Genomic DNA, 9,714 nt, shown 5'->3' with positions numbered 1-9,714 from the left:
AAGGAAAAAAGGAAAAAGGGACAGAGAGACAAAAGGAAGGAGAGAGAGAGAGAGAGAAAGAAAGAAAGAAAGAAAGAAAGAAAGAAAGAAAGAAAGAAAGAAAGAAAGAAAGAAACACATGGCCAGCAAGCCACTCCCACCAGGTCACATGGCCGGCAAGCCACTCCCACAAAGGAGGCCACACCCACAGAGTAGGTTCGAAATTTTTTTGAAACCCACCACTGCCCCCAGGGAACTTTGGACTAACCTCTTACACCGGGATTTTCTCAATCTTGGCAACGTGAAGATGTGTGGACTTCAGTTTCCACAATTCTTGGAGTTAGAGTTCACACATTTTTAAGTTGCCAAGATTGAGAACCCGCCCCTACAATGTAAAACCAACTGCACAGAGAGACAAGGAAGAGCCTGCTCTTATTTTATCACCTAATTGAACTGGGTGTTTTTTTTTTAAGTGACCCGGGCAAACTTCAGTGTGCAATAAATGGTTGCTGACTGTTGATCTGGTCTGCTCAGCATAGAAGCTTCACTCCAGTTGCTGTTTCTTTCTGGATTTTTTTTTCTTTTCATTTTATTACATACAGCCCTGAGACGGTCAACCTACCTGCCTGCCTTCCCCATTTCTTCTCCCTCCCTATTTCTCCTTCATTCCCTATTTCTTCTCCCTCCCTATTTCTCCTTCCTCCCTTCCCTATTTCTTCTCCCTCCCCTTTTCTCCTTTTTCCCTTCCTTCCTTCCCTATTTCTTCTCCCTCATTTCTCCTTCCTCCTTTCCTTCTCTATTTCTTCTCCCTCTCTATTTCTCCTCTCTCCCTTCCCTATTTTTTCTCCTTCTCTCCCTCCTCCCTCCCTCCCTCTATTTTTTCTCCCTCCCTATTTCTCTTTCCTCTCTTCCCTCTTCCTTCCCTATTTCTTCTCCCTCCCTCCCTATTTCTCCTTCCTTCCCTATTTCTCCTTCCTTCCCTATTTCTTCTCCCTCCCTATATCTCATTCCTCCCTTCTCTATTTCTTCTCCCTCCCCTTTTCTCCTTTTCCCCTTCCTTCCCTATTTCTTCTCCTTCATTTCTCCTTCCTCCCCTCCTTCTTTCCTTCCCTATTTATTCCCCTCTCTCTATTTCTCCTTCCTCCCTTCTCTCTTTCCTTCCCTATTTCTTCTCCCTCCCTCCCCATTTCTCCTTCCTTTCTTCCTTCTTTATTTCTTTTCCCTCCCTATTTCTCCTTCTTCTCTTCCCTCTTCCCTTCCCTCTTTCTTCTCCCTCCTTTCCTATTTCTCTTTCCTCCCTCCCTCCCTTCTTTCCTTCCTTCCTTCTTTCCCACCCACTGCTGGTGCCCTCTTATTCATTGCTAATGACATCAGAAGCTGGAGACTCTTTTAAAAGCTGTGATTCCTCCACCTCCATTTCTCCTGCCTTTCAGGATTGGATCATCTCAGGCTAAATAAGTGGGCGGTTTCTAGGGGAGGCAGGCATAGGCACAAACGGATGGCCCACCTCTCCTCATTTAAATATTACCATGAACTGTGCTGATATAGAACCAGGCATCTATTTCACCCCTTGAACTTTCCTGCCTCCCTCTCCCTCTGGATCACTTATTTCTAACCAGCCGTCTTCTGGCTGGCCTTTTTCCTGTGCTCTGGGAGGAAAATTGGTCTTAAAAGTTTCAATCTGGGTCCTTTATTTTCAAACTCTAAAGAGACCACCATGGGATCCCAGCCAGCCCCAGCCATTTACAAGAGGGGTAAGTAAATCTCCTTGGCTTTCTACCCCCGTTGGAACCCCAAGTGGACTAAAGGGAAGGAAATGGGCTGGAGTTATAGTGGTGCATCGCTAGAGAAGAAATATACACTTGCGTCATTGGGAGCATATGCTGAATCTCCAGGTATCATCATGAAACGCTATTTAAAAAGAGCCGAAGGGGGAAGGGAGGCTTATGATCAGGAAGTCTCACACTCATTTTCAATCCAGGAGCTGATTGAGGTTGGATCCCTCCAAGGGCTGATTCTTCCAGAGTCTTATCCTCAAAATAAACCTGGAAGGGACAATCCTAAGTTATGTCAATCTTCTTCCCAGTTAAACACCCGGGTACCCATTTGCTTTCAAAGCCACTGTTTGAAAATAGAGAGCGGGGAGTGGGGTGGGGGGGAAGAAACAACAACCCCCCTCTTAGGCTATGCCAACCGTTAGCGGTTGGCGGATGAAAAGAAAGTTGTCTTCCCTGCCATTATTAACGGGGAAGGCAAAAGGAAGCTTGTTCGCCTGCAGACGTGATGTGAAGGCTTTTGTTTGCCAGATACAATGAGAAAAAGGACTCTGGTTAGAATCTGAAGCCTGTTTGTTCCAGCGTCACACAGATGCCTTGTGATGATAGATAGATAACTTTGAAGGCAATGTTACGGATGACAGAATGATGAGCGGACGGTGCCTTGAAAAGCTTCCAGAGACAAAATTGTGGAGTAAAAAAGGCTTTATTTGCAAGCTCTCCTCCTCCTCCTCCTCCTCCTCCTCCTCCTCCTCCTCCTCCTCTTCCTCCTCCTCCTCCTCCTCTTCCTCCTCTTCCTCCTCCTCCTCCTCCTCTTCCTCCTCCTCCTCCTGCTCCTGTTCCTGCTCCTTCTGTTAAGTGGTGTTTAGTCTTGCCTTCTGTGAAAGCAGAAAAGGCCCTTTTGCTGAAAATGGACTTGGTAATACATCTTGGACTTTATAGGGATGTAATGTCCTCTGGATAGCTTTCCCTATGCATTAAAGAGTGATTGGGTTAAATATGCTTTACTGGTTTGTGCTGCAGCTGGCTTGGTTAGCGCAGGCTAAGTTGTAAAACATGGTTTATATAAGCCACAACATCTGGCGTTATGTCACCTGTTAAGCCAATGCTTAGTGCAGAGCAATGTCGAAAGTTTTTAGCAAACTTGTTTCTTCTTCTTCTTCTTCTTCTTCTTCTTCTTCTTCTTCTTCTTCTTCTTCTTCTTCTTCTTCTTCTTCTTCCTCCTCCTCCTCCTCTTCTTCTTCTACCTCTTCCCATTCCCATTCCCCTTCTCCTTCTTCCTCCTCCTCTTCCTTCTTCTACTTCCTTCTCCTCCTTCTCCTCCTCCTTTGTCCTCTTCTTCTTCGTCCTCCTCCTCTTTCTTCCCCTTCCTCTTCTCCTTCTCCGCCTAATCATCATCATCATCATCATCATCATCATCATCATCATTTTTCTCTTGATTTGGGGGGGGGGGTGTAGTGGCAGTGCCTCAAGGCCTTTCTTCAATTTGGCATTGCTCCCAAGCTTGCATAAGCAAAATTTAATTCTACAAAGGCTATGTTGTCCTCCTCTGCCCCCCTCCCCCCCTCCCCACCAAAATGAGAAACTGAAACTTCTCTTATAAGTGATGCTCTCCACTCAAGTGAACCGGCACCACCTCAAGAAGAGAACAGAAGCACTTCCTGAGCACATTATGATACCCGATTGCTACAGTTGCACCAGTTAATTCAACCTCAATGGTGTCCCTCTTGTTTGTCTTCTATTAAGATACTTTATTTAAGATAAGATACTTTATTTGTATGCCGCCCTTTTCCCTGGGGGGACTCAGGGCGGCTCACAGTTCAGGGGGAGGGGAGGACAAACCAAGTTACATATAAGACAATACATCATTAAAAGCACAACATTCATACTATTCGGGGAGGGTTAGGGTCTTTAGCCCCAGGCTTGTCGGGACAGCCAGGTTTTAAGGGCTATGCGGAAGGTCTGGAGGGTGGTGAGGGTACGAATCTCCACGGGGAGTTCGTTCCATAGGGTCGGAGCTGCCACAGAGAAGGCTCTCCTCCGCGTGGTTGCTAGTCGGCATTGACTGGCTGATGGAACTCGGAGGAGGCCTAATCTGTGGGATCTAATTGGTCGAGTGGAGGTAATTGGCAGTATTAATGGATCTTTGCAGGTATTCTGCTCTTCCACAGGGAAATTTGTTCCTGGCACGTTAGAGCATGGGCTCCAATGACTTCCCTTCTTCAACCATAGCCAGCTTGGTGCTTCAGAAAACATGAAGGCAATCAGCCTAACCAGCAGTGTGTGCAGCAGCTGCCAAAAAACCCAACACAGTTCTAGGCTGCATAAACAGAGGGCTAGAATCAAGATCACGTGAAGTGTTAATACCACTTTATAAGGCCTTGGTAAGGCCACACTTGGGATACCCCATCCAGTTCTGGTCGCCACGATGTAAAAAAGATGTTGAGACTCTAGAAAGAGTTCAGAGAAGAGCAACAAAGATGATCAGGGGATTGGAGGCCAAAACATATGAAGAACTGGGTATGTCTATAATGAAAAGAAAGACCAGGGGAGACATGATAGCAGTGTTCCAATATCTCAGGGGCTGCCCCAAAGAAGAGGGAGTCAAGCTATTCTCCAAGGCACCTGAGGGCAGGACAAGAAGCAATGGGTGGAAACTAATCAAGGAGAGAAGCAACTTAGAACTAAGGAGAAATTTCCTGACAGTAAGAACAATTAATCAGTGGAACAGCTTGCCTCCAGAAGTTTTGAATTCTCCAATCGCTGGAGGTGTTGGATAACCATTTGTCTGAAATGGCGAAAGGTTTCCTGCCTAAGCAGGGGGTTGGACTAGAAGACCTCCAAGGTCCCTTCCAAGTCTGTTATTCTATTTCTATTTCTTGATCTTGCCACCTCCAACAAGGAATAGCTGAATATTGTCCAAATCCCAGGAGATTCTGTTTAATTATATTAAACAATAGGCACTAAATGTCACCATCTCAAATTTGTTTACTTGACCTTAAAAGAAAAAAACTCTAAGCAAGGGCCCCCACTTGAATGCTTATATTGGACAACCATTATCAGACTAAAAGTCACTCTAAAGATAAAGGTAAAGGTTCCCTCGCATATATGTGCTAGTCGTTCCTGACTCTAGGGGGCAGTGCTCATCTCTGTTTCAAAGCCAAAGAGCCAGCGCTGTCTGAAGACGTCTCCGTGGTCATGTGGCCGGCATGACTAAATGCCAAAGGATCATGGAACGCTGTTCCCTTAACACCAAAGGTGGTTCCTATTTTTCTACTTGCATTTTTTACATGCTTTCAAACTGCTAGGTTGGCAGAAGCTGGGACAAGTCACGGGAGCTCACTCTGTTACGCGGCGCTGGGGATTCGAACCGCCGAACTGCCGACCTTTCTGATCGACAAGCTCAGCGTCTTAGCCACTGAGCCACTCTAAGCTCGGAGGAAGGATAATGTGCTGAATTGGTCCGTTGGCATCTTATATGACTTTTCATATAAGCCGAGGTGAGGTGGCGCAGTGGTTAAATGCAGCACTGCAGGCTACTTCAGCTGACTGCAGTTCTGCAGTTCGGCTGTTCAAATCTCACCGGCTCAGGGTTGACTCAGCCTTCCATCCTTCCGAGGTGGGTGAAATGAGGACCCGGATTGTTGTTGGGGGCGATATGCTGACTCTGTAAACCGCTTAGAGAGGGCTGAAAGCCCTATGAAGCGGTATATAAGTCTAACTGCTATTGCTATTGCTGTTTCTCCTTGGGTTGAGGGATACAGAACACCAAGCCTCAGATGATTTTAATTCTCTCGGTCTCCCCTCTGCATTTCCTGAAAACATGCAGGGAAATGTTTACAGGAATTCTCCGTCCCTCGTTTGCAATGCTCATATCTGAAGCCCAAATCAAATTATCTTTTACCACAGAATGAGGGGTTTGGAGATGAGAAGAACAGTCTGTACTTTCCTTGCGTGCGGGAAAATTAATACGTGGAGCGATACAGACAGACGCAGGGAAGTAATGTCAACGAACAAAGGTTATCAAAATGATCCATTGCGATAAAATCATAAAGATGTAAACAAAAGCATTTGGTGGGGAGGGGAGAATATCCTGTTGGCTTCCTGATGCACTATGATCGCTATCACACAGATGAACCCTGTGGTGCAACTATTAGAAATTATGTATTTCTGATAAGATGTAGGGAGGACTTTGCTTGGTGCAAAAATAAATCCAGTATCAGGGTTTACCTGAGGGACTCAGGTTAATAGCCAAACTTTGCCTTGGTGAAAAAAGTAAGGTTCCACATTTAGGCAAGAAAAACGAAATGCACAAGTGCAGTATAGGTGGCACCTTGCTCAACTGTGAGAGGCATCTTGGAGTCCTAGTGGACAACCATTTCAATAGGAGCCAGCCGTGGGCAGCAGCTGCCAAAAAAGCCAACACAGTTCTAGGCTGCATAAACAGAGGGATAGAATCAAGATCACGTGAAGGGTTAATACCACTTTATAAGGCCTTGGTAAGGCCACACTTGGAATACGGCATCCAGTTTTGGTCGCCACGATGTAAAAAAGATGTGGAGACTCTAGAAAGAGTGCAGAGAAGAGCAACAAAGAGGATTAGGGGACTGGAAGCTAAAACATATAATGAACAGTTCCAGGAACTGGGTATGTCTAGTTGAATGAAAAGAAGGACTAGGGGAGACATGATGGAAGTCTTCCAATATCTCAGAAGCTGCCACAAAGAAAAGAAAGTCAAGCTATTCTCCAAAGCACCTGAGGGTAGAACAAGAAGCAATGGGTGGAAATTAATCAAGGAGAGAAGCAACTTAGAACTAAGGGGAAATTTCCAGACAGTTAGAACAATCAGTGGAACAACTTGCCTCCAGAAGTTGTGAATGCTCCAACATTGGAAGTTTTTAAGATGTTGGATAACCATTTGTCTGAAGCGGTGTAGGATTTCCTGCCTAGGAAGGGGGTTGGATTTGAAGACCTCCAAGGTCCCTTCCAACTCTGTTATTCTATATTCTATTCCTTTTCATTGGATGGCAACATAAACCAAAGCTGGGCTGTGAAGCAGCAATCAGAGATGGGACATCCCATTCCATTTAGGGTGACTTAAATTAAGCTGTCAGAAAGGTTGACATGTAACATGGTAACTCACCAGGAATAGAGACCTTCATTTCTTCCTACAGAAGGAACAAGAGAGTCTACTTCAAAGGCAATGCCTTGTACCCAGAAAGTGACCAGAAAGAATCCAAGAAAACATTGGAAAAAGCATGTTCCAAATGTGTTTTTCCAAAAGGTAATTGGATTCTCTTGGTTTTTCTTGGAAAATGTTTCGTTTCTCATCCAAGAACTGAAGAATCATCATGGATGAGAAGTGAAATGTTTTCAAAGGAAAAAAAACACCAAGAAACTGCAGTTTCAACTTTGGGACATCCATGACCTGGATGATTGAGAATTTCCATAGACATTGGAACAGGAATGGTCTGTTCTCCATCAAAGAATCCTTGATGGGCATAAGGGGGTGAGAAACAAGTGGAACAGTGGAGAAATGAGGACATTCTAGATCAGAGATCCCCCAAACACTTCAACTGATCAACCTTTTGAAGAAATTTCAATTTGTTCATCAACAACCCAAGCATTTAGTATATGAAAATAATTGAATAATATACTTTAACGATCAGTAATATGAATGATAATAACAACACATAGGCCCATGAACTCTTGGAGGTCAATTATTGACCCCTCTGGAAACCTTGTTCTAGGTTCTGGATTTATTGTACCTTCTCTCCTTAACACTATTTTCTAAAAAGGGAAGAGATCTCTCAAATAGGAAAGGATTTAACAGAATAACAGAGTTGGAAGGGACCTTGGAGGTCTTCTGGTCCAACCCCCTTCTCAAGAAGGAAAACCTATACCATATCAGGCAAATGGTTCTCCAATCTCTTCTTAAAAATCTTCAGTGTTGGAGCATTTACAACTTCTGGAGACAAGTCGTTCCGCTGATTATTTATTCTAACCATTAGAAAATTTCTCCTTAATTCTAGGCTGGTTTTTCTCCTTGATTGGTTCCCACTCATTGCTTCTTGTCCTGCCTTCAGGTGCTTTGGAGAATAGTTTGACTCCTTCTTCCTTGTGTCAGCCCCTCAGATATTGGAAGACTGCTATCGTATCATCCCTAGTCCTTCTTTTCATTAAACTAAACATACCCAATTCCTGCAACCCTTACTCTATAAATATAACTCTTTCAGAAAGTTTAACTTCTGGGGGTTGCATGGACCAAATTCATACGGTTTTCTTGGCATCCATACAGAAGTGGTTTTCTATAGCCTTCATATCCAGGATGACAGCAACACTGATTGATCGTTTCTGTTTCAAAGAGCTCAGCGTGTCTCAAATGCCATGGCACCGGCTGATCTTAGAGCTGGCACTAATTTAACTCAAAAACAAACCACTTTGGACAACTGATCTCCACTGTCTGGGGTAGAATGTTGGTTTTGCACAGTCCTAACAATTTGACTTGAGTTTCCTGATTTCACTTGAAGCCAATGGGGAAGGAGGGGGGCACAGCTCCACCACGGAAATTTCCTTCAGGGCTTACTGCAGGCTGGTTTATGGGTATCGTTAACTTCTGTAAGAAATGCTTAAAAGTGTAATTGATGCCTGGTAACTAAATCCATTGGTGCCTTTTCTTTCTGCTTTAAAAAGCCTCTACATTTCCAAGCATGAACTGAATGGAATGGAATGGAACAGAACAGAACAGAATAGAATAACAAGAGTTGGAACGGACCTTGGAGGTCTTCTAGTTCAACCCCCTGCTTAGGCAGAAAACCCTATAGCACTTCAGACAAATGGCTATCCAACATCATCTTAAAAATTTCCAGTGTTGGAGCATTTACAACTTCTGGACGCACGCTGTTCCACTGATTAATTGTTCTAACTGTCAGGAAATTTCTCCTTAGTTCTAAGTTGCTTCTCTCCTTTATTAGTTTCCATCCATTGCTTCTTGTTCTACCCTCAGGTGCCTTGGAGAATAGCTAGACTCCCTCTTCTTTGTGGCAACCCCTGAGATATTGGAACACTGCTATCATGTCTCCCCTAGTCCTTCTTTTCATCAAACTAGACATACCCAGTTCCTGCAGCCGTTCTTCATATGTTTTAGCCTCCAGTCCCCTAATCATCTTTGTTGCTCTTCTCTGCACTCTTTCTAGAGTCTCCACATCTTTGGAGAATAGCTTAACTCTCTCTTCTTTGTGGCAGCCCCTGAGATATTGGAAGACTGCTATCATGTCTCGCCTAGTTCTTTTTTTACATCGTGGCGACCAAAACTGGATGCGGTATTCCAAGTGTGACCTTACCAAGGCTTTATAAACTGGGTAGGAACAAAGGTGATTATCTAAGAAAGCAGCTACACCTGTCTCTGTAAATGGAATGCTTGCGCTGCAGATAGCAAGGGCATTTTATACCGACCTTTCCTTGAGGCTCTGAAATCCAGTTTCTAGAGGATTTCGAAATGGGCCTTTGGCCTGAAAACTACAGCAATTCCCTTCTCAAGCCAGAACTTCGCGACAATGAATTTTATCTGGGTAGTTCAATCCGGCGGTAATTAAATTGCAGTTAAGGCGACATCTTTTACCTAGAAGGAAGTAGTACGGTATGTTTCTTTCCCAATAATGTGAGACAGATATTGCTGCCATAAAACTCCAGGGAAGGGGGCTGGATTTCATTGCAGTGAAGCATCATTAGTACGAGACATAACAACTCTCCCACCCTCCCTCCCTCCCTCCCTGTGTTTTAATATCAAGCTCAGGTGGGCCGCCATAAATTCCTCCTGAGCACCATTGCAAACAGCCGGAATGCTGAAAGTGGAATACTTGGGGGTAAGGAAGAACCAGCGGTTTGCCTGGGAATGTTGAATCCACCTTGGAGAAAAGGTGTGGTAGGGATGAGAAGTCTGAGGCAAGGACGTCATTTT

The 9,714-nt window shown here is 44.4% G+C and overlaps 1 protein-coding gene across 1 annotated transcript in view; it reads left to right on the top strand.

Annotated features, from left to right (window-relative positions):
* Positions 1-1,537: 1,537 nt before the first annotated feature.
* The window catches only part of MAPK6 (mitogen-activated protein kinase 6), a 37,773-nt gene continuing 29,596 nt past the window's right edge, over positions 1,538-9,714 (top strand). The window contains exon 1 of the mRNA XM_087704179.1: positions 1,538-1,733. The gene's annotated coding sequence lies outside the window, so the exon portion shown is untranslated. The remainder of the gene's footprint in view (positions 1,734-9,714) is intronic.

This window comes from Thamnophis sirtalis, unplaced genomic scaffold, assembly GCF_051295495.1.
Source record: "Thamnophis sirtalis isolate CommonGarterSnake01/CBP01778 unplaced genomic scaffold, rThaSir2_p1.2 scaffold_2, whole genome shotgun sequence".
NCBI classification, from domain to species: Eukaryota; Metazoa; Chordata; class Lepidosauria; order Squamata; family Natricidae; genus Thamnophis; species Thamnophis sirtalis.
The sequence above is the reverse complement of the archived record's forward strand: the minus strand, read 5'-3'. Positions and strand labels throughout refer to the sequence as shown.